The sequence below is a fragment of the Ambystoma mexicanum genome, chromosome 1q (assembly GCF_040938575.1).
Source record: "Ambystoma mexicanum isolate Mex_15411 chromosome 1q, UKY_AmexF1_1, whole genome shotgun sequence".
Classification (NCBI taxonomy): Eukaryota; Metazoa; Chordata; class Amphibia; order Caudata; family Ambystomatidae; genus Ambystoma; species Ambystoma mexicanum.
In genome coordinates this window covers 540,970,433-540,996,259 of record NC_090922.1, presented here as the reverse complement: position 1 = coordinate 540,996,259, position 25,827 = coordinate 540,970,433, and the positions used below count along the sequence as shown (strand labels likewise).

The 25,827-nt window shown below is 47.1% G+C and overlaps 1 protein-coding gene across 1 annotated transcript in view; it reads right to left on the bottom strand.

Moving 5' to 3' along the window:
• Positions 1-25,827, bottom strand: part of MEGF8 (multiple EGF like domains 8) — a 1,665,761-nt gene that overhangs the window by 1,490,655 nt on the left and 149,279 nt on the right. The gene's annotated exons all lie outside the window — the stretch shown is intronic.

Here is a 25,827-nt window from a genome sequence, read left to right as displayed (position 1 = left end):
TGGGCACCCAAAGTAGTAGTCAGCGGTCGCAGCAACCACCTGGAGAGACAAACCCATCCCACTGGTGTGGCGGGGAGGTAGGGCACAGCCCTACAGGGGCAATGTTACCAGCAGTGTGTGGAGCGAGTGTGTATCAAGGGCAGATCACCTAAAATTAATCACCCACCTTCAAGGGTACTACCTCGGATCATATCATCATTCGAGTCAACCCAGACCCAGCTCTGGCCCGTGACAGGGCCTTCAGGCGGTATTACGCGGCAAAGCCTCTCAGGAAAGTGGGCTGCCACCCGTGGCCACAGCGCCATCCAAGTGGTATGACAGGCCCGAGTGCAGGGTGCCAGCACAACAGTAGCGGATTTCCAGTAGGCCTCCTCACGCTCTCATCTCACTTAAGAAGCGGAGGATACCCCACAACAGTCCGGGTGGCCGTGGCTCACAAGGTCAGCGTCGCCCTCCTCAGCTCTGGGCTCGAAATCAGGGAGCCGTCTGCCTGTGGGATGCAAGTGCAGCCTGTGCCAGTGCCACACCATACCCCGAGCAAAACCCAGCCGCAGTTCGGTGACCTCTGCTGAAGTCGGGACTTCTCGCAGAGCATCTCTCTCGATCTCTCTCGATGCCGCGGTGGAGAGCCGGATCAGCCTCTGAGGACAGTCGGATCGTTGTACAGTTCAGCAGAGTTGGCCCAGCAAGGTCAGCCACTGAGGTGTCCGCTCCGTCTGGCTGGCTGGCAGACGCACAGCGAGACAGGGTGTGCCACAGCAGGGCCGTACGGAGGACAATCTCCAAGTCAGAGTGTGCAAACGGCTTCCAGTAAAGGCAGCAGTGAAGCCGGTTATTCAACACTCCTCTCCCACAGTCCGATTTCACTCGGGACTTCGACCACAGATGCTCAGTGTCTTGGAGTATTATGAGCTGCAGTTCATTTCTCTAGCAATGAGGCACAAACAGATTTCATAAAGATTCGGATTTGTACGAGGCTGGAGTTCCTCATTCAAGCGGCCATCTTCCAGGCTGCTCAACAGCACCCCCCCGAGGATGCCCTTTCTTAAGGATAGAAAGAAGAGTGCCTTGCCAACCTGTGGAGGTAGAAGATGTCTTGTAGAATTGCCCATTCTGTATGTTGTCATTGTAGCAGCAGAGGGCAAAGCAGAGGATGTTGTAGTAACAGTAGCAGGACTGTGGTTGTCAATATTTGTCAGAACTGTTGAAGCTAAGTGTGGGGCAAAGGAACCTGTTCTCAGTTACACTGCAGAAGTAAGTTGTTGAGAGAGGAGTAAATCTCAAGCGGGAACATCCTGACAAGTTGCATACAAGACACTGCAGAAGCTGAAAGTGAAGAAGTTGTCATCAAAGTGGGAGAAGGTACTTTTGTAAGATACCTTACAAATTGCCTCTATAGGGACATTAGCATGGAAGTCATCCAAGAAACTCTATTGGTGCTGTTAATTCTTTGTGGAACTGTAAAGAAAGAAGTCTTTCACCAAACAAAGAGGAGACATTGGCATGTAGATTTTATTTGTGTGAACTTTTTGTTTCTTTGGAACTTTAAGACTTTGGTTAAGACTTTTTCTTGGAGAAGATTGACTTTGGGACTTGGGGGAGCAAGACCACGAGAAGTCATCCAAAACACTGGCTGTTTGGTAACCTTTCCTTTATTTGAAAGTTTATATTTTTTAAGGTGAGAGTTAGTTTTGTGAATGCTACGAGGTTTTCCCACAGAACTTAGAATAGGTAGGTAATCGCCTGGTAGAGTAGGTTTAGTTAGGATTTCTGTTATTATTTGGTGTGTAATCAAATGGCAAATCCTGAGAAAACTCAATACAGTCATGAGTCTCACATTACTGCCCCCTCACATAGGGAAGACCACAACATTGAAACACGCCAGATGGCTTCCGAACCCATTAGTAAAAACAGCAAGGCACATAGAAGGAAAAACAACTAGACCACAGCTTCCACGCTGGCTAACACCGCACACCGAGAAACATAGCCGTAACCGCGAAGGCAGGCATCAAAGTCACCATAGAGAGGCATCCCTGACATCTTTGCATAGATTTGCAATCAGTATTCTGTGAAGGTGGTAGGTGAGCTGATGGAGTAGATGTAATAAATATCTCAAAATTGCTTGACCTTGGATCTTGATTGTGTGTCCACAAAAAACAATGTTGTGTGAAAGAATGTACTGAACTCCATGCGGCTGTCTTACAAATTGCCTCTAAAGGGACATTTAACAAGGAACGCTAGTGTTGCCCCCGTACTTCTGGTTGAATGTGCTCGAATGTGCTCTTGGGGTAAATAGAAGTGTTTTGTTTGCTATAGAGTAGCATAGTTGAATATATCCGACAATCCATCTTGCAATAGTTGCTTTAGAGACTGTCTCCTTTACCTGTTGCCATGAACATGAAAAATGTATGTGTCTTTTTGCATTTCGTTTGTTCAGTCTAGATAATACCTTACAGCCCTACATCAAGTGTATGTGTATGTAAGCCTCTAGTTTGTGGAATTTGGAAGAAAGCTAGTAATTCAATCGACTGGTTGACATGGAGCCTAGATATGAATTTAGGTGAAAACCTTGGATTGTGTGAGGGGTCAGCAATGCGAGGAAGACAACTGTTTGATGATTGTTCAAAATATGCCATATTATTAAAGTATAAACAATATCAAATGCCTCACTTTCCCGACTCTGCTTTGTATTTCCCTGCCCAACCAGAACTAGAGGCAAATTCTCTAACACAGGATGTCTGGCCCTCCCCTCACACTAAACATAAAATACAAAGAAAATATATGGCAATTCAAAATAGCATCAACAACATTCACAGTGTCTTGATAAACTCTCAATAACCTGGGCAAGCCCCCTTCCCCAGGATTCAAAGTGAGTTCTACTTTATGGTTCAACAAAGAAACAAGGAACTGCATTTTAGATAAGATAGTCTCAAATCAGTTCTTGATGTTTCAAAGTCAAGGTAAAGTTTTGTTAACCAAAGTTCAGAAAAGAGCAAATCTTTTCTCTATGATGCAAAATGGCCTTTTCACTTCCTCAGAACAGCAACAATGGGATTCCCAGCAATGATGCTTTGCCGCAGCTCAAAAATAAATGTCAGTGAAACACAGTTGTTGATTAACAGTTAGTAAGTTGTTAGTCACCAAATTTGAATTTACAGTAGGTATATTTGTCAGTATGACTTCCCAATGCTACTGCTTCCACTTCAACAACATTACTTCTACTTACGTTTACCATGAGAGCAGTTTCTTTCACCTCACAGTACTGCACTTTGTTTCGTCTACTGTAATATTGCATCTACTGACAATCAGATATTCTACCATAGCTTCAGTTCTTTGGACTACTACCAAAGATTCAGTAATTTGTAATTCAAGACAGGTTTTGACAAGATTCACTTTGAAGTACTTCAACACCTTCAAGTAGGCAAGGCACTCTTCCTCTGAACCTCTCTTCAAAAGGGGCAGCCTCTTTGCCTTTGTCTGCCTGCCACAGTAATAACCTAGGTTTGTCTGTTTGACCCACTTCTCTCGTCCTTCCATAGTCTTTGGCAAAATAAGTTTTGTAAACTTCAATCTTTAGAAGCAGCAAATGTCCCTTCCCCAGCTTTGCCTTCACCTCGCTGCTAACTGTTAGCCCAAACAATTACCCCAAAGCCAAAGTGCCACTCCCCTGGCTTAAGGTAATGCTTGCACACTGCGTTTTGGCTCTGAGAAAGGCTGATTTCACTCTTAGTGTGGGCAAGTCTCTTGGCTTGGGCAATACTTGCTCTTCTCTTCAACTGTAGACACAATGATTACTGTTTTACTTCATTGATAAGAAATGAATGCCTGTGTGAAATAAAGCCTAGAGTTCAGACCGCCTTTGCAAAGCACAATTAGGCACAAGCGACCACCTCTGCATGAGATTTTTGAAGTTTAAAGGTTTAACAATGGTCTTCACAACATTTCTACTTCATGAGAGGCATGTGACCATTTCTTCTTAAGGTTTATAGTCTCTTAAGGGTTTAACAATGAGCTTTTGCAGCGTTTGTACTTCACGCGAGTAAATGGGAATTACCCGATACAAGCAAGTGCTACTTTTCCATTGTTGCCTTATCAAAGCTTCAATGGACAACTTGAGCTCGCTTCTGACTATATACACAGGTGAATAGGAAACTGGATACCCAGACCAATCAATACAAGCAGCCATAGCTATGGCCAACAGTAGAGAACGCAGCTCGCTTTTGACTCCCAAGGTACCCACCAGTAAACAGGTAACAAATGACAGCCCAATAAGATACATTACCCAATTCTGCAGTGATAGCCATCAAGTACAGAAGATTCTGAAGAGACATTGACATATCGTATCAATGGATGAAGATATCAAGGCATGGATCCCAGACAAGCCACTCTTAACCTATACCAAGGCCAGAACACTCAAAAACATCCTCAGTCAATCATTCATGGCGCCCATTCCAAAAACTGATGACAACTGGCTCACCAGCAACAAACCAGTGGGCTTCTACAAGTGTGGAAACTGTTCCATGTGCAAATTCGCTACAACGACCAAGACTCTGACTTTTAGTACCAGTGACACACATACAATCGGAGAATAAATCAACTGTAGATCCAAATTTGTGGTTTATGCTATTAACTGTGTATGTAATCGCAAATATATTGGGAGTACTAAAAGAGAACTCAGAACAAGGATCAGGGAACATCTCAATTCCCTACATTCCTAGGACACCAGATATCCATTGGCATTACACTGGCAGGAAGAACACCAGTGGGAAACAAGGAAGACATCACTTTCGTGGGACTGGAGAAAATATCAACCGACATAAGGGGCGGAGACAGAGAACTCCAACTACGCCAGAAAGAAGCAAAGCTGATATGCGAATATCGCGCCGTTACTTTTGGATTAAATACTGACCATGATTTCCATGTTTTCCTGTAATCAGTCGTACATAAACCTGTAAGAGTTTCTGCCTACACATGCATTATGGACGCAGTTGATGTAACTTCCTTCCATTACCTATCCTGATCAGGCTAGTTTTGGGCAATTCCCCTATATTTTCTAATCTCACCCCTGTGACGTAAACCATGACAGTTTCTCAACCCTGCAGGGCGGCCTCCTTAGACCAATCACACCGCTCGATGAACCAACCAATCTGCACCATGCTCTTATAAATTCCCGAAAGTAGGGCTGATCCACAGCACACGAATTTCCGAGAACGCTCGCACGCAACGAACTCGCCGGACCCGGCCAACGGTAAGCCTCCCATCAGACGCCTCCCCCATAGATGTCCCTATCCGGCCTCGTGCGTAATTGCCACAACCTAGCACCCTTACCTCTCCCGCTTGATATCTAACTAACATCGGCCACTTGTCCATGGGTCTCGTCCCTGCTGAGAACCCCATCTATCTACTTTTCAGATCGGCTATCCAGCCCCCCCTCCCCCGGCGCCCTTATCTGGGAGGACCAGTTTACAGCATTTTGAAGTCCACCCCTTAACTCAATTGGATAAGACTCCACTTCTTCTACAATCCTTCAACAAGGCTGTCATACCAATTTCTTTTGGCCCTTGACTCAACTAATTGACTCTCCTTTTCCTTTGTCTCCCTTGCTACATTGTCTCTTGCTCTGTCTCAATTTTACTTGAACTAACTATACACGTCGTCATGCCTAAATGTAACTATCAATTGTTATATGTTCTGCCCTGTTATTCACCCCGTTACCACCACTCATGATCATGGGTTTTGCTAATTACCAATCTGTTGCCACAATGTGCTTCCATTCCTCATTAATGAAAATATTTATTAAATACATGCATATTGAATGGAATATATATATATATGTCATAAATAACAATGGGTATCACTAGGTCACTTCATGGTGCACATCGCAAAATCACAGCCTTGAAAAAGACTTGGGTTAAAACGCGCGTCGTCTGTGTAGCGAGTTACCATTTCAATAAACTTGTCATTCATTTCTACAATGATGTTTTCTTTGGTGCTAACTAACCAAAAATAAACAAATGAATGACTATGACCTGATTGGACCATATAATTGATCAAATCGCTGAACAGCGACCATTGGACCACCATACCCTACCAGCGCCCAACTGATCCAGAGTTCGTCATCCCCACAATTCTCAAAAATAAATGGGAACCCCGGAGTTGGTTCCTCGACAAACCAGGATCCAGGCTGCTGGTCAGATTCGGAAATAAGAAAAGAGGAGGTGCGCAGGAGAAAGGGAGTCCCGCCACGATTAACTCCACCCTTGCTAAAACCTGTGTGAAATAAAGCCTAGAGTTCAGACCGCCTTTGCAAAGCACAATTAGGCACCAGCGACCACCTCTGCATGTGATTTCTGAAGTTTAAAGGTTTAACAATGTTAGATGTTCAGCAATGGTCTTCACAACATTTCTACTTCATAATGAGAGGCATGTGACCATTTCTTCTTAAGGTTTATAGTCTCTTAAGGGTTTAACAATGGGCTTTCGCAGCGTTTGTACTTCACGCGAATAAATGGGAATTACCCGATACAAGCAAGTGCTACTTTTCCATTGTTGCCTTATCAAAGCTTCAATGGACAACTTGAGCTCGCTTCTGACTATATACGCAAATGAACAGGAAACTGGATACTGTTGCTGGCAATGCTCACGCAAGGAATCAGAATGGCAAGTTTCACTCCTTGGCTTCTGTGAACCTTATTCTGCGGTTTCCACAACTTCAACTGCTTCTGTCTTCACAGGGACCCGGGTCCAGCCACTTAAGGAGCACCTCTCACTCCCTCTCCGCTGTGCAGCCTCTGCACTTCAGAGTTTGGGGGAACAGGACTCTCTCACAACAAGCAGGTGAAATCTGCTGCATCCACGTTCCGGCGTCCCTATGGCTCTCCCACTTCTGCTTGGTTCGCCAGCTCTGTGTCGTCTTCTTCCTTCTGCAACTACAGCACACAATCCAATCACAGTTCCAGCTCCTTCCGATTGCCTGCAACGGCAGAAGCCTTTTATGCCTCCCAGGTTCCTTCAGGTGTGGGCTATTAAGCTTAATTGCCTGACTACTGCTACAGGATGCCTCCTCAATCCTCTTCCTGTTCCCAATAGTCATGGGATTATGGGACTTGCAGTACCTAACAAAAAAAAGCTAGTTGTATTAGGCAATTTCTTAATTTTAAGGGTAGATTTACTTTGCTTAGAATTATGAAAAGATGAACCGTTACACTGTGTTGTTATAGAAGAAACAATTGATTTAAGGCAACGTTACTACCCCCTTGGAAGTAAGGAGGGTTTTTATCCCGCGATACCTTGAAAGATCTTTCTGTTATTAGGTTCTGTTCAGGATTCCTGTGCCCTGAGCCACAGACTGTGTGTGAGGTTCAGATACACTGTAATGGCAATAAGCCATTAATTGTTTTGGCACTCTTGAAAGGTGTTCCCTTTCAAAGAACACATACCCTGTCTCATTCCACGGGATCTCCTCACCACCCTGGGCCTCGTCTCCTCCAAGGTGATCCTCCCGCAGTACACCACCCCCAAGGTCAGGATAAGGTAGTGTCTACCTTTCCCTCGCCACCTGGGCAGACACTTTAGGAAGGGCTTCAGTGAGGGATCCAAGTGTATTGTTGCAATGTGGTTTAAGCTGCTACCACTGCAAAATGTACTTTAAGTGATTTATAAACTAGACCAGAGTCTAATAGATGCATACATCATGAAGGTAGATATAAATGTCCAAACTCTAGGACCTCAGGTGCCAAGCTGCTAAATTGGTTGTCTGAGGTGTAGGGTGTGTGATTTGCCTGTTCTTCTGTATCAGAAGATCTTGGATTGGCTGGGAGCTTGATAAGCGGGCATAGAGACATGCATAGTAGGTGTGAGTACCATGGCTGGCTTGCCCACATTGGTTCAATGAGTATCAATGTTAGATTCTCTTGATGTAGTTTGTGGATTATCTTGCGAATTAGTTGTGTCAGGGGGGAGGGGGAAGGCAGGGGACACACGCAAATATCCCTGACCAACTGATCCAGAGTGCATTGCCTATGGAACCTGGCCGCAGGAACGTGGATGCAACGTTTTGGCATTTCTTGTTTTCTTTGGTTGCAGATAGCTCGACTGTTGGAAGTCCCCATGTCGCAAAGATCTGTTTGAGTGCATGTGAGTTGAGTCCCCACTCGTGCTCTGGTATTCAAACTCTGCTGAGAGATTCTGCCAGAAAATTGTGTCCCGCTGGAACATGCGCTTGGATGAATATGTTACTTTGTATGCAGCAGTGCCAAATGTTTTGAGCGAGTATGGACAATTGTATTGAGCGAGTTCTCCCTTGTTTGTTGATATAAAAAACGTGCATTGTGTGGTCTGTTTGTATAAGAATGCTTTTCCAGTCAAGAACTGTTTGGAAGGAAATCAGTGCCATCTTTACTGCATTGTGTTGTAATCAATTTATGTTGCAACTTTAGTTTTAGTGTCCATTTGCCTCGAGCAGTGAGGTGCTGGAAATGTGCTCTCCCCAACCTGCTAGTGACGCATCTGTTATTGTGATTTGTGGCAGCGAGGACGTGAAAACTTCTCCTTTGACCATAATGGCTGTTGTCCACGAAAGAAACCTTTATAATAAAGATACATGATGCCATCATGCCTAGAAGCCTCATTACCTTTCTGTTATAATTTGTCCCACTTTGAATTGAGGGATTAGTACTTGTAAAGCCTGCATCCTTTCTGGTGTTGGATAGGTTGTTGCTCTTTGAGTGTTTCGCACTGCACCTAGTAAAACCTTATCCCCGTCTTGTAGGAGGCTGGACTTTTTCTCATTTATTGAGAAAACACAGGCTGCGTTCGAGGTCTATAGTGTGTGTGTGTATATTTTTCCCACTTATTAGCCAATCGTCTTGATCAGTGCACAAAGAAATTGCTTTGCGATGTAGGTGTGCTGCTACTGCTGCTGCAAGCACCTTGGTAGGATTGGTTTTTATTTTCAGTGATTTAGGAACATTGAAATACGAAATTGTGCATCTTTCATATTTAATGTCTGTTAGGTAAGATGTTCATACATGTGAATAATCTTCGTGCCCTGTGTCAGCCCCAGAACGTTTTCCTTGGACTTAGTGATTATTTTACCTTGTCCCTAGGTGAGTGGGAATCTTTTTTCCTCCCTCACCTAGTCTTTTTACTCTTTTCATGGGTGACCTTTTTATGCATCTCCATTGTGTGTGTTTGGAGTTATAGTTTCCTATAACTTTTGGGCTTTAGATGGGTTGCCCCTTTGGGCTTCCCTTTTTAATTTCCCTTTAATGTACTTGGGTGAACTAATGTTCCCAAAGGGTAAAGTGGGATTTATATCCCCTTTACCTTTTATATAGTGAGCCAGCACACTCCACCTTATGTGGAGTACTGGGGAGATGCACTGCATCCCGTTTCTCACTTACCTGGTAAAATGTTTGTTACAATTACAAGTTAACTTGAATGACTGGTGGCAGTGAAGTTACTTTTATGACGACTTTTAGTCACTATTACTCACAGGCTGTCAAATCAGCTGCGGTAATGCACAGGAGGGTCACCATTTTAGAATGGTGGGCTTCTTTTTCTGCCATTTCTCGTTTGCTTGTTGTTACTTGGGTCTTCCTCTGCCGTCCCAGGTGGGAAAAACCCTCGTTGAACTTTTGTCTTCAGCAGGAATCTTTTGTAGGCTCAAGAGTGTCTGAGAAGCACACCCCCCTTTCTGTAAACTGTAGGGAGAGTTTGCAGATGTTGTGCTGTAGGTCTTGATAAATACTCTGGCAGCTGCTGACCTATCGACCACTGGAACCAAATCAAAGATGAAGAAGCGACGGCTTTAACGATATTCAGCGACCAGAGAGCCTGCTGTGTAACCAGAGCCTGATGTAACCCTTCCTTCCAAGCGACCTTGTGGTCCCAAATGCAACAACTCCTACCTAGATGCTGGTAAGATCCACTATTCTGGAGAAGATCTGCAAAACAAGCCATTCCTTGATGTGCTGTAACCTTGCTGGGCTGTAAACCCCCAATTCTAGGGGACCACAAGCCTGAGTCAGTGCAACATCTTCAAAGTCAAAATCCTGCTGAAACTTTGGTGGACTCCTGCTGGTCCTCCAGTGACACGTTTCGAATCCCTGAAGTCCCCTCAACAAAGTGCTGGACAGAGACAGAAGAGAATTCGATCAGCGATATTCGTTCTTCATCAGGAACCTGTAAAAGAGCCCCAAAACGGCAGAGCCACTAGAAACCTCAAAGAATCCTTTGTTGCAAGCCTTCTCCGTTAACTGCTGTTACCAGTTCCCATCAAGTGTCAGTTATTCAGTCACCAGACCAAAAATCCAGGGACAGGGTCCTGTGCTGCTGTCTCGAGAAGACAACCGACTTCAAGCTGTTCCTCTTTGCCGAGGTACTGTGTTGGATGGGGTAATAGACAGCCTCACAGGATTCACACAAGACTTAAGGGGAGCAGGTGATTTGTGCGTTTGGGAGTTTGCCCATACTGTTTGCCCAGGCCTAACATTGAAAAGCATATAGGGAGTCTTCTGTGAAGTCCCTGAACACTTTGAACTAACTCTGAAGTTAATACTTACTTTTGTGAAGAGATATCCTCTGGAACTCTGACTTTCCTGCTTCTGAACCCTATCCTGACCTGCCTACAGCTGGCTCGTAGACCACTGGGTTTCTCTTCTGCCTCTCAGAAAACTCATTCTATGGCTAGGGAAGGACTTTAAAAGAGAAGGCTTCTGTCTTGAAAATATACCAGGTGTTCAAAGTACTTACATGTAAATGAGAGTGTTGTAACTGAATCTCTAAAATAGAATAAGTTAAAGTGTTACAAAACGTATTACCTATCTTTAAGTTGCTTTTTTAAAAAGTAAAGAAGTTGCTTTACTTACTTTGAATAGTGTTCCACTCTTCTTAAAAGTATTTGCATTGGTAATATTTTACTATTTTTAACTGAATGAGTGTGAAAGCTTACCAATAGGGTTTGCCTACCTTGAAGAACTGTTCTTCTTAAAGTGTACTATTGGGTTGTGTGTTAGGATTGATTTTCTATACTCTGGCCTGGTGGACAGATGTATAGAAGGCCAAATTATATTGTGATAGGGACAATTATGGGGAGCTGTAGCCAAACCAATTTGGGTAGCAGTCACAGGCGGTTTAGGCTATGTTCTTCAGAGGTGGTGAACTTGTAAAGGGTCCACAATGAGGTCACACAATGGGAATCATAAATTACACTTAGACAGGAGGTATAAAAATACAGTTATTATTTATTGCCCAAAACACACTATAGATAAATGACTACTATCAAGTAGAGTCATCACACAACACTAATAAACAAAAGATACATATATACAGTCACTTATTGTAGGGCATAACACATATCAGAAACTCCTGCAAAGCAAAGGTTAGATTGGCATTATGCACTCAAGGTCCACAGAGAAGATCCTGAACTAAAATTGTCCAGCCCCAATTGTCTAGGGCCTTTTGCCCAATGGTTCATGTAAAGGTTCCACAGAATCTTTGAAGCAGGAAATAATGCAGGTAGGATCTCTGGGGTCCAGTGAAGGGTTCTTATGGTTAGAATAGGGGTTAAACTAACTACCAAAAGTAGCCCCAACTTTCAGAGGTCTTGCGCAAGCAAGTAATGGCAAAGCCAAAAGTCTTTGAATAAAGGTTTATTATAAGCCCATTGTCTTATAATGGCAGTATAGAAGTAGATCGGAAGTTTTGTAACTTACCTCCCCCCTACTCCGATTCTTCTCCAGACTTGGCAGGACAAAGGAAGAGGCTCGGAGGTTGCTTTTCCAGCCAAACGTCGCAGTCCTCGATTTACAGGGGTTGCAGGTTCTAGCTGATCTCCGGTCGGTGTCTTTCACTGTTGCAAGGACTCTCGATGGAAGATGCAAGACCCCTCTCAGGACTGGACTTGGGTCAGGTAAGCGATTTCGGACTGTGGTTACTGCAGCACGGAGACGCAAAGGGACTCCCTGCAGCCGTGGTCGGACTTTCCCTCCTATCTCGGGTCACCTCGATGCTAGGACGCCAACATTTCTTAAAGGTCAGTCTCGTAGTGCCAGCTGAGGATTCCCTGAAGTTCCAGGTCAAAACTCGGAATGGTGACACCGGCAGCACAGTTGCCCAAAATCAAAGCTGGTCACCCACAGGACGGTTCCAGGACACTTCCGAAGGCTCTCTTTTGCAGGGCACTGAGCAAACATCAGGAATGGAAGGTCCCTCTACTCAAAGAGTCACAGCTCCTTAGCATGACTGCTAAAGATCATGAGCAAGACAGGGCTACACACACACACACACACACACACAAAAATACACACACACACACACAAAAATCAGGACCACTGGCGGGAACATTCATGCATACCACTCACACACTGATACCATTTTGTGGATTGGGACCAGACAGTCCCAGCGGACACCCTGCCAGCAAACACACACAGCCCTCCAGTAGCCCGCCAAAAGCTTCTACTTTCCCCAGGCACTGGAATTCCTGATCAGGATTTTCTTGGCCTCTCAGGCTAGGAAGGCGGCTAAAGAAGATGGCAAAAGGACAAGCAAAAAATGTTGTGGCACAGCCATGTTTCACCAGTAGATACAGTTAGTAGCCAAACGCGGTAAGGCTAAAACAAAAAGTCTCCAAAAGTGGGAAAAGGTCACTGCTGCCAGCAGCTTATCCTTTTACCATACCTAGAGTAACCAAAAATCCTTTGAGTGTTCGTCTAGGGGAAAACAAAAATATACCCCGATGTACTGCAGTGTAAACTGCATTGAACAATGATAAAAAGTTACTACAAGTTATACAAAAGTAACTAAAAGTAGTAACACATTAACAGGATTAAGGGAAACAAGGGTTCCCACTACTGACAGCCTGAAGGACACATCAGATTCCCCATGACATAGGAGAAAAAGCCAGTGTAGTGAAGCTTAAGGCTTCACTGCACTGTAAAAAGGACAGGTCAGCTTCAAAAAGAAAATAAAAAAGTTGGGTGGTTCCATAAAGATGGAAGGAAAGGTGCAGTAAAGAGAAATCTTTCCTAACATTTTGCTTTTCCTGAGCTGCTTCAGTGCATTTCTAAAACAGTCTTGTATTGATACTTACCCATGAATTGCTGAATACCCTTCTTAAAAGTATAATGGGTTGCTTACTTTCCTTGAAATACATTGTGTCTTTCCCTGACCCGTTTTAGAGCACTTCTAAAATAGTCATAAGAGTCCTTACTTACCCTAGAATTCTATTCTACACTTCTGAAAAGTATCCTTGGTTAAACTATCTATTCCTATGCTTAGTAATAGTGTGATAGTTTAAATACCAATAGATCCTGCTCTTCTTAAATTGTGTTGTTGGGTTGTACTTTCCCTTACTTGCTTTAATGTACTTCTAAAATAGTTTCCTGTGTTTATACCTATCCTTGAGTAGCTAAAAGCCTCTCTAGAAAGTTACTGGTTTAGGTCAGTTGGAACGAAAACAAATTGACCTTTCCTATTTGACCTAATTTTTTTTGGAGGAGGGGTTGTTTGAAATTCGGGGGGTCAGGGGAGACCCCCCCACACTTCAAACTATTCCCTTACCCGACCTCACATATATATTTTTTTTTGACCGAATTTCAACAAAAAAAAACGATAAAAACAATTTGGTGCGATAGGCAAGGTCAATTTGATTTGTTATGATATGTTATGATGATGATTATGATATGGTATTTGTAACGCGCCTATACACAAGTGTTTCAAGGCGCGACGAGGCAGGGAGGGAGGGAAACAAGGGGAAGACAGACAAACGATCCTACTAGGCCAGGTGTCATTCAGATCGCGCAAGTGCAGAGGTAAGGGGAAAAGGAGAAAGTGCAGGGGGAGGAGGTGGGGGGGAAAGTGCAGTACAAGGTAAGTAGCGTAATAAAATAATAAATAATAAATAAAAGGGCCAGCTGGTGGCAAGTGCGAGGTAAGTGCAGAGCAAGTGCTGGGAAGGGGGCTGTAGGGATACAGTGACAGTCCCACAGTACAGGGGGAGCCAGGGAGGCAGTGCAAGTGGAGAGTGGCTGGGCCCTGGACCGAGGTCACTGAGAGTGGCCCAGATGCAGGTTTAGTGCAGAATTCAGTGGGGAGTTAAGCAGGTTTAGCAGGGGAGAGGGAGAGAGAAGGCAGAAGCGAAGAGGAAGGTTTTGAGGTGCTTCCGGAACCGGAGATGGTTCTCCTCGAGTTTCAGGGAGGCAGGAAGGCTGTTCCAGAGGGAGGACCCTGCTGCGGAGAGAGATCTACCCCCAGCTCGTTGCTTCGAGAAGCGGCTGACCATGAGGGAGTTGGAGACGGATGAGCGAAGGGCTCGTGAAGGAAGATATTTAGGAAGAGAGAGTTGAAGGTATTTAGGCCCCAAGCCCCAGAAGGCCTTGTGGACAATGCAGAGGGTTTTGAACTTAATCCTCGCAGCCACTGGGAGCCAGTGAAGAGATTTCAGTCCTGGAGAGATACGGTCCCTGGGCTTGAGGCCAAGGACAAGTCTCGCAGTTCTGTTCTGGATAAGTTGCAGAGGGCGGAGAGTGGAGGCAGGCAGATTAAGATAGAGGCTGTTACAGTAGTCCAGCCTTGAGAGAACCAGGGCTCGGGAGACAGTGAGCTTCTGGGGGAAGGAGAGGAAGGGAAGAATACCTCTGAGGAGGTGCAGCTGGTAGTGTGACTTCTTAGAGACGTCAGATATATGAGGAGAGAAGGAGAGTGTGGAGTCGAAGATGACCCCGAGGTTTTTAGCCTTGCAGGTAGGGGCAGGAAGGGGGCCAAGGGAGGCCGGCCAGAGAGCTGCAGGGAAGGAGGGAGTGGGTGTGCCGATGAGTAGAATCTCAGTCTTACTGGCGTTAAGGCAGAGGTCATTGGCGGCACACCATTCCTGGATAGCAGACAGACAGTCGGAGATGAGGGAAGGAGAGGAGGAGGCCGAGGGTAGCCTGAAAATGAGCTGGGTATCGTCCGCATAGCACTGGAAGTGGGGGCAGAGAGCGGCGATGCGGTGGGCAAGGAGTGCCAGATACTGGTTGAAAAGCCAGGGAGAGAGGTTGGATCCCTGGGGGACACCACAGGTGGAGAAAAAGATGTCAGAGAGGAAGGAGCCCATTTGGACCTGGGAGGGTCGACCGGAAAGGAAAGAGGTCAGCCATGCCAGAGCCTGACCAGTGATACCCAGGTTATCACGGAGACGGTTGAGCAGGATGGCATGGTTGACAGTGTCAAAGGCAGAGGAGAGATCGAGCAGAATGAGAACACATGGAGTGTTGGAATCGAGGTTCAGGAGCAGGTCCTCACGGATGTTCAGGAGAGCAGTTTCCGTGCTTCTGGCCGCTCTGAAGCCGGATTGATGGTCATGAAGATTACCAACATATTCAGCATGGAGGTTAAGCTGGGAGATGGCCAGTTTCTCCAGGAGCTTGCCCAGGAAGGGAGTAATGGAGATTGGGCGATAGTTGGCCGGGCAGGAGGGGTCGGAAGAGGGTTTCTTGAGGAGGGGGTGCACAAGGGAGTGCTTGAGGGGGGATGGGAAGACTCCAGAGGCGAATGAGTGGTTGCAAAAGTCAGCCAGGGCAGGAGCCAGGGAGTCGATGTGGTCCTTGATGGTTTTGGAGGAACAGGGGTGAACCTGTTTAGACGAGGCTTTCATGGATCGGACTTGTCTGGAAACCTCATCAGCAGAAAAAGGTGGAAAAGCAGAGAAGGAGGGCGGAGGGGCGGCTGCAAGAGAGCAAGAGGAAGAGCCGGGAAGAGAGGGAGGGAGGAGAGAGGAGGAGAGCGAGGACAGGATGTCCTGAGTTTTTGAGATGAAGTGCGAGGCCAGTGCAGTGCAGAGGGCCTGGGAGGGGACAGGAGAGGTAGAGACTGCAGCAGGGTTGGCCAGCTCCTTGCAGATTTTAAAGAGTTCGGCCGAGTTGTTAGATGCCTCAGAGATGCGGGCTTGGATAAGTGCTCTCTTCTTGGTGAGAACGGAGAGCCGGTATTGCCTTTGGAGCAGGCGGCAGGCCAGTTTGTCAGAGAGCACGATCAAGTATGCCAATACCAAGTTACTCCCGAATACAAAGGATTCCTGCATAAGACAAAACTTCAACCAAGGTCGTTCCCGCCTAGAATGACAGACCACCACCTCAGAAACAACGAGCAAATGAGAAATTGCGAAAAAAAAAGAAGGGTCCCACCATTCTGTGCATTAACGCAGCTGATTTGAAAGCCTGCGAGCAATAAGCCCCTCTAGAAAGTTACTGGTTTAGGTCAGTTGGAACGAAAACAAATTGACCTTTCCTATTTGACCTAATTTTTTTTGGAGGAGGGGTTGTTTGAAATTCGGGGGGTCAGGGGAGACCCCCCCACACTTCAAACTATTCCCTTACCCGACCTCACATATATATTTTATTTTGACCGAATTTCAACAAAAAAAAACGATAATAAAAACAATTTGGTGCGATAGGCAAGGTCAATTTGATTTTCGATCAAGTATGCCAATACCAAGTTACTCCCGAATACAAAGGATTCCTGCATAAGACAAAACTTCAACCAAGGTCTTTCCCGCCTAGAATGACAGACCACCACCTCAGAAACAACGAGCAAATGAGAAATTGCGAAAAAAAAAGAAGGGTCCCACCATTCCGTGCATTAACGCAGCTGATTTGAAAGCCTGCGAGCAATAAGGACTAAAAGTCATAAAAGTAGTTTCACTGCCACCAACCGTTCAAGTAAGCTTGCAATTGTAACAAAAATGTTACCAGGTAAGTAAGAAAGGTGATACGGTGTATCCCCCAGCACTCCACATAATGTGGGGTGTGCTGGTACTCTATATAAAATGTTAAGGGGATGTGAAAGAGAAATTACACATGGAACCCCAAAGGGGCAACCCAACCTAAGCCCAAAAGTTACAGGGAACTATAAGTCCAAACACACACTATGGAGAAACATAAAAAGGTCACTGATCAAGAGTAAAAAACAAGGTTAGAGGGGGGAAAAGATTCCCACTCACATAGGGACAAGGTAAAATAATTACCAAGTCCAAGCACAGCTGGGGTTGACACATGTCAGGAAGATGTATCATGAATATGAAAATCTTACCTAAGAGTAACTAGAGGTACCCTGAAAGTCGAGTGTCCTGCTCTATAGAGCTTGGCTCGAAAGCACCACCTGCCAATGAAAGAACCTCTGCATTGGAAAGGTTTCTCAGATATTTGTCCTATACTTTTTAAGGAGTCATGTTTCTTCTTTGCCTTCTCTAGTGCCTCATCTACTTCTGTTACAAACAAACAGTTATCCTCTCGATTGTCTAATAGATTAGCCTGTGTTTTAGGTTTGAAAACCGAGCTCCAGGCATGCCTTTTGATAAAGCTTGAACCTGCTATTATTTACCTTGCTGTCGCTGCTGCATCTAGTGTGTTTTTAATAACTGGTTTGATAGAGTTTTTACCCTCAATTATGATTTTAACCATTGCTGATTTAGTGGGTTCAGCAAACTTATCAGTGAGACGTTCAATTGCATCCCCTTAAACTCTGCTATACTTTACCATGAGGGATGTTGTGTTAGCAATTCTAAGTTCATGAGCTGCCGAAGTTGGTATTTTTCTCCTGAAAGCATATACATTCTTGATTTCTTTGTCTGGGGGGGTATTTACTAGTTGATTAGGGAACCACACCCCTCTTTCTTGTAGTTGTTGCTACCAGTGAGTCTACTTTTTGCTGGCTGCCTTGCATTTTTTCTCACACACTTGACAAGAGGCATGGACTGTGAAACAGACTTCCTTTCTTTAAGGATATCCTTATTGAAGTCAGTCTCCTCTGGGTTCCTCCGTTTGTCAAACCTGGCTGCCCCTCTTTTTTTAACAGATCAGCGTATAGCACCTGATGTTCTGTAGGTGAAGAGGCTGCCATGTCTGGTGAGGAAAGAGTAGAGTCATCTCTATGGTTTCCTGAGCGACCCCAATTATTTCCTCATCTTTGTAAATATCTTCCTCAATTATCTTTTCCTCTCGCTCGATTTTGCTCTGGCACCGTTTTTGTCTTTTTAGGGATATATTCGGAGATAGTTTCCCATTTCCGTTTTGTTGGTAATCGATCGCAGTAGTCCATAACATTTTGTATTTCGCCCATAAGGTAATGAAACCTTTTTTTCTATGGAATTCACCGAGTGGCTGACTGAAGTGGTCCCATGCGACCTGGAAACGCATATGTAATCCATTGTTCTGCAAGCCGGATGATAGTGTACCCTTCCCTTCGTTGGATGTGGAAGTGGATGTTCCATTTCCTTTTGTGTTTGCTGAGGTCGTTTTGTAAGTTTTAGACGTTGGGACGTTCTTCGGGTAGGTTTATCCCTAAGATCTGCTCCATTATGTGTTTTTCGGTTTTGACGCACTGGAGTATTCAACGTGCTTTTATGCTTTGTCCGCCCCACCCCGTTACATCAGCAGCTTAGGTTTAGGAGCAAGATTTTTGGGGGGTGGGGGGCTTGGGGTCTTGTGTAGGTTTATGGACGCGAAGGGTTGCCGCAGCAGCACAACCTGATGTTAACCCTATGGCGTTGGGGGCTGGCTGTGAGGAAATGTTTGACGTTTCGCCTATATCTTGCCCTTCGGCATCCCTCACTAAGCCAGTGCCCGCTTCCGATGCGTCAAGGTCTTCCACTGTAGCGGCAGATTGGCCCATCTTCTTTTTGGCCTACATTGCACAGGCTGCCCACCTTTTTGCACAATTCTCTTTTAGGGGCTTTGGCTTAAAAAGCTTGCAAGCTTTGCACCGAGAGTCGTCTTTATCCCTTCGGCGACAGTTACTGAACACTCGATGCGTGCCCTTCCAAGGGAATTTGGTATTGCCCCAGTGGAAAAATGTAAACTGAGTTCCATTGTGTGGTCAGGAAACGGGTGAGATAAATGTAATAAATGTAGGAGAGACTACAAGGAGTTAAAGGTATTCTTTAAATATGTATCTAGAAAAGTGTAACTTAGCCACACGCTCCCTACTGCATCGCCAATTTGCCATGATGTGCGTTTCGGCATTCATTGTTGGAAACTGCTAGCGCTCTTGCTGTTGCACTCAATGCCGTTAATTTTTGGAATAGACCTTGATTAGGAGTCAATGGGCCTCATTACAACTCAGGCGTTAAGGGTTAACGCCACCGTTAACCCTTAACGCCTGATTCTGATTTTAACGCCTGCTTTTAGCAGGCATTAAAATCCATGGCGCTAACCTGCCATGGTGCTAATTACGCCGCCGTAATTTACGGCGGCGTAATTAACGCCTTCCCCACTCCCATTATGCCCTATGGGGCAAAAATGGGAATGGGGAAGGGAAAATGGGAAATGGGGATTTACCGCCCCACTCACCTTGGAATGGAGCGGTAAATCCGCCATCCACCATGGTGTAAACGGAGTTTACACCATGGTGGTAAAGTTGGTGCACTTAGCACCAAGGTTGTAATGAGGCCCAATGTTTTCAACTTCTTCCCGCTTACGGAGATTCCATACTTCGCATCCAACCTTAATGAGGTGGGAGCAGGAAAACAATGTGAGGGCGTCCGTAGGATATAGGGTTATAGGTGCCCCCCCTGTCAATGGCCACTTTTTCGAATTCGAAAAAACGTATGTAATATTCTGCATTAAACACTAGATGGCAGCCTATGCAAAGCATGTGAATCGTAGCAGATTCACAAACCCGAGCAGGACGTTTAGGCGCGAACGATTCAGTGCCTGATGTTCTGGTGCAGCTGTTTTGCCACAGATCCCCTCTCGCCACGTCCCGTTGGCAGCAGCCATCAGTGCACAGGCACCTATTAGCACTGGGATGTTTTGTCGCAATACAACGTACAATTCCAGTGAAGAGTGCGGTAGGACTCAGCTGCAGGATTGGAAGGCTAACAGACACTTGAATTGTGTTGTGTGTTGCGCCCTGGGCTGCAACAGGATGTCTGGATGCTGTTCTGTGGCATTGTCTCTAGGCCAGTGAAGCAGTGGGCCGATTGCAGGTGGAATGGAATGTCTTACCTGTCACCTGTTCTATAGCTCCACTTCTCTTCCATTACACCTTTAAAATGACAATTGTTGATAGGTTCTTATTAGAGGGATTACTGTGAACCAACAGCACGGCCCTAGCCTAATCCACCATGAAAGAATTAGAGAAGGAGTGACCACACTGGAATAAGAACGTGCGATGGTCAGGTTCCCCTTACCAAACTCCACCAAAGACGAAGAAATACAAGGGTCATATGTGAGGTCTTCATTAACGACATGGATGACGTATTTGCGATGTCACGCGTGAGCTCACGAGCTGTGCATTCACTATGGGAGTAAGAAATATACATAGGGCCTCATTACGACCCCGGCGTTAAGTGAATAACGATGCCGGTAAAGGATTACCGGCATCACTTACTGCTCCGGCTGATTAGGACCTGATAAACTGCTATTAGCAGCACCGTAATTAATGGTGCCGTTAAAAGCGCCAAGTGCGCGGGCACGCGTCCACCCATGCCGCAAATATCGGCATGGCGCAAACAGGGGATCACCATAAGTCAGGCGGACATGCAAATATAGCCCTACTGAAGCCCGAAAAATACCTTACCGGCATGGAGCTAATTCCGCCATTGCGGACCACCCGTAAACGGCCATGTGGAGTGTTCCCAACTGCCACAGGTGCACACAATCAGCACAGGTGGAGGCAATACAGACTGGGCCAGTACAAAAGGAGCACACCCCACCCCTTCCCACACCCAGTCACACTGCACAATGATTCCAATACTACTAGCAAAGCTGGGGCTGGAGGACATGATTGCAGTGGAAGTGCTACAACAACAACAACAACAACAACAGGCAGCACAGAGGAGACGCAGGAGGAGAAGGAGGAGGGCAAGGCAGGGCTAGCATGCCACACCTGTGCAGCCAGTGGCACCACGCAGGCAGCCCCCAATCCCTCGCATCAGAGCCAGTCCATTCAACCTAACCCCTGAGCAGATCCACACCCTGTACCGTCTGGACCGGGACACCATCACCACCATTGTGGACATGATACATGACATTGTCAGCCTGATTGAAACACGCACCGCCATCCCACCCCTACTGAAGGTAGTGTCTGTGCTCCACTTCCTGGCCACAGGCACCTACCAGCACACAGTGGGGCACATGCATGGCATTTCACAACCATTATTCTCACGTACGCTGAACCAAGTGCTTGATGCCCTCTTAGCACACAGACGACCACATTTCCTTAACACGGTCTGCCCAGGAGATCTCAAACACCAAAGTTGGTTTCCATTCACTGGCCGGCATCCCTGGTTGCATTGGCGCCATCGACTGCACCCATGTAGAATTGGTGGTCCCACATGCCATGCAGGTAGCGTACCGCAACCGTAAGCTATACCACTCAATCAACGTGCAAATGGTATGTGACTCAAACAAGATCATCACACATTGTTGTGCCAGATTCCCCGGATCAACCCATGATTCAATGGTCCTGCGGAACTCCATGATACCACGCTACATGGAGCGACATGCAGGGCAGAGATCCTGGCTTCTCGGTGGGTCGCATGTTAGGCTCATGGAAATGTGATGTGGGTAGGTGATTGGGGTAGAGATGCATACTTCACCTGGCTGAGATAGGGGGGGGGGGGAGAGATGCATACTTCACCTGGCTGAGATTGGGGGAGGGGGGGAGATGCAGACTTCACCTGGCTGAGATTGGGGGGGGAGAGATGCATACTTCACCTGGCTGAGATGGGGGCGGAGGGAGATGCATACTTCACCTGGCTGGGGGGGGGGGGAGATACATACTTCACCTGGCAGAGATTGGGGGGGGGGGAGATGCATACTTCACCTGGCTGAGATTGGGGGGGGGAGAGATGCATACTTCACCTGGCTGAGATGGGGGCGGAGGGAGATGCATACTTCACCTGGCTGGGGGGGGGGGGAGATACATACTTCACCTGGCTGAGATGGGGGGGGAGATGCATACTTCACCTGGCAGAGATTGGGGGGGGGGAGATGCATACTTCACCTGGCAGAGATTGGGGGGGGGGGAGATGCATACTTCACCTGGCTGAGATTGGTGGGGGAAGAGATGCATACTTCACCTGGCTGGGGGGGGGGGAGATACATACTTCACCTGGCTGAGATGGGGGCGGATGCATACTTCACCTGGCTGAGGGGGGGGGGATGATTACTTCACCTGGCTGAGATGGGGGGGTGCATACTTCACCTGGCTGCGAGTGTCTGAGGGAATGGACCATGCTCATACCCCAAAGCAGCCCAGACTGGATCTGACACCTGACCACATAATGCAAGATGTAAGCAGCCCTACCATGTAAATGATGCAGTGTCACAACCATTCCATAGCCATCTGCATGTACACTGTACCAAATCAGACCGTATCCCCCTCAACACAATGCATCTACAAGCAATTACTATGGCCAATACACAGCACCAAATACCATCAACTGAAAGGACAGTCCCCCATCACTGTGTACAAAGGAGTCACATGAGGGTCAAATACATCAATAAACCACTACACTGGCACAGAGGTCCAACTGAATTGCATGTCACCATTTGTTGTGCATAGTGAGATCATCATGAGGCTGACATCAACGGTGCCAGGATGAAAGCATACAAATTACTGGACATCAGCCAGATCATAGAAACAACCGCCGTGAACTAACACAGTGCATGAGCACTCCCAAGGAACCGGACCCCCCTGCGCCCACTAGTTGATGGCACGGACACCAGTGCATAAGAGGAATACACACATAGCAGTCACATCGTGCGTCTCCATTCATGCATGGGAATGTGGTTGAAATCAAGAAATTAATGCATGCTATGGTGTCATTGAATGAGGTCCCATATGATGTGATGACTTACACATACATTGTTGCCCACATGCAGGTGATGCAGGCTATCCCTTGAAGAGGTGGCTCCTTACCCCAGTCCGGAACCCACAGAACAGGCACGAGGAGGACTGTAATCGTGCACATACATGTACCTGTGTGGTGACTGAGCAAACATTTGGCCTCTTGAAGGCACAGTTTCGCTGCCTCAGCAGGTCTGGTGGGGCACTCCTGTACCGCCATGAGAAGGTGGCAAAGATTGTCATGGCATGTGTCATGCTACACAATATGTGCATCAGACAAAATGTACCCATGCCCCCTGACGCAGAACTGCAACCACCTGACGATGAGGAGGGTGGGGATGGGGCAGCACCTCAGGGAGGCAGCGATGCACAGGAGGGACGTGCCATGCGTCAGACTCTGATCAACCAATGTTTCTAGCACACATGGACAGGGAATGTGACATGGAGATGGCACTCGGGGCACTGGGTGTGTCAGGGACATGGACACTGTAGACTGTTCACCAATAAAGCACACGCACGCAATAAGCAAGGTCCACACATGTGAATTAGGAGTTACCAAAATGTGTATTGAAGAATTATAACAAATCTAACAAGTCCTCCACCCGACACACTCTCTCTCCCCCCTCAACTACCCCACACATGGTGTGCAGTAGCGTGCACCAGTGGTCCGCATGGCACCAGTATGCATGGCTGTGCCTACTGGCCTCCCCCTCTTCCAGCAACAGGTGCCCCCCTGTCCGATCTGCGCAGGTTCCTGCCAGACAAACGCACAGAGCTGGTCCTGGTTGAACTAGCAGCTGAAGATGTACCCGGTTGTTCTGAAAAGTGTGGAGGACGCATGGCCTGCATCGCTGCCACCATCTCAGAGAGGACGTGCCGCACTGCTGCCAATTCGGCACAAATGTCCTTCGAGGATGGCTCTATGTCCGATTTCAAGGATGCAGCACATTCCCGGATGTCATCACTTACACTCCCACATTCAGTTATGTGCTGCGTCAACATGCCAGTGAGCTCCTGCTGGCACCTCTGAATGTCCTGGATCCCCTCTTGGGTGGTTGGGGCTGCGGTGGATCTTTGAGGGGTGTCCAAAATACTATGTTCCTCGGGCACAGTTGGCGTGGTGCTGGGAGTTGCAGGCCATGAATGATCCAGAGACAGCCTATGCATGCTTGTGTCGCGAATGCTGCATCGGGACAGTTGTGGGGAATGCAGGGGCCTGTGGCTGGAGTTGCAACATGCAGCTGATCCTCTTCCTCATCATCAGAGACTGCTGCTGTGGCAGCTGTCTCGCCCACTGTGCTACTTGCAGCCGATGCAGTCCCTTCTGCCGCTGCCACTTGGGTGCTGGTGGCTGTTGTGGGCGCCGTAGAGCACATTGATGCTGTGGCCTGTGGTGATGTCTTGGCCTTCCGATGTGGTGCCGGTTGGCCTATGCCCCTTAAAGTGGAGGGGCAGTGTTGTCCCTCCTCAGCCCTGGCCTTCTTACGTGGTGTGCCATCTTCCTCCCTGCTGTCCTCGTCACCACTGTCTGAATGCGTGCCTGTGGGGGACCAATAGAGGGAGAGGGTTAATGATGGGTCTACAGGCATCAGGCATGCATTGGGGTGGCTGCATCCATATGGAATGGCAGATTGACATTGGGGGAGTGACATACAGGTTGCTTGGCTTTTGGGTGGGTGATGCATGGAGGCGTCTGGCCTTAGACATATGGGGTGCATTCTGCATGTGGATAAGGTGATGCTCTGCACTGCCTGCAGGCAGTCTTGTACTCATGTGTCTGGCGGACCCTGCTCTACATCATTGCACTGTCAGTTCACGTGGACATCATCGTGGTGGTATTAGCATTGTATCATTTGGGACACCTACCTGCATCGGCCGATGACGGTGCTCCTCGCTCCATGTCCCTGACTCCGTGAATTGCCTCTGCCCCTATGGTGGTGGCGCATATCTCCTCCCAGGGTTGTAATTTGATGGGGGACTCTGCACCTCCACCTGTCGCCATTCCCATGTTGCGGTTTGCGGAGAGTATGCTGCGCACGCATAAACGCAGGTCATCCCAGCGCTTATGGCATTCTTTTGGTCTGCGGGGTGTGGTGCCAACGGCGCTGACTTTCTGGCCAACCTCCGCCCAAATCTGCTTTTTGCGCTGCAGTGCTGGATGGGACATCTCGTTAGAGAAGACCTCATCTGCATGATCCTGCAGTGTCTCCACTAGCATTGTCAGCTCCTCTCTGGAGAAGCGCTCCTTGCGCAGGCGATCTCCCATTTTCTTCACAGCTTTTGGCATGGTTAAATGCAAAAGGTAGTGGTGAAGGTGTGTAAGAGTTCCGGGGGTCAGATGACTTCTGGTTGTGGTGGATGGCAATGTATTGTGTTTTTAAACATGGCCGCCGTGCTCTTTCCCGTTCCTGTGCGATGACGCTACTTCCGGTTTTAGCAGGTGGGGATGGGTGTGTGTGTTTGTTGTCAGATCTATCTTTCCGTGGGTCCATTGTACAGTTATGATCTCCTCCCTACATCAGGATACTATCTCCGAATGGACTCGCCGTTTATATAGTGAATGGAAAAAAACGGTGGCGTTGTGATTAGGGGCGTAAGTGTTGATCTCACAGACCTCTTTCCCCTCTATCGTGCCATGTAACAAGGCCATCCTCCCTTCGTCATCAGTTTTTGTGGTGATAATTTTAAGGAGGATGGTTGGGTCTACCCATATCAGGACCCCCCTGGCGTAGGTGGAATATGCGGAGCCTATCAATGTACCTCGCCAGCTTCTAGCTAATGCGGCTTGCTTACTTGCGTCCAGATGGGTCTCTTGCAGCAGTGCGATTCCGACTTTGTTCCGCCTGATGTGTGCCTGGATTCGGCGTGGTTTGACAAAACTGTTCATACCTCTGATGTTCCACATCATAATCCTGATCTTGTCAGCCATGGCGTTTGATGGTCCGTTTGTTCTTGTGAGTGGCACCCCCGGTGCCATCCCCCCTTGTCCCGACC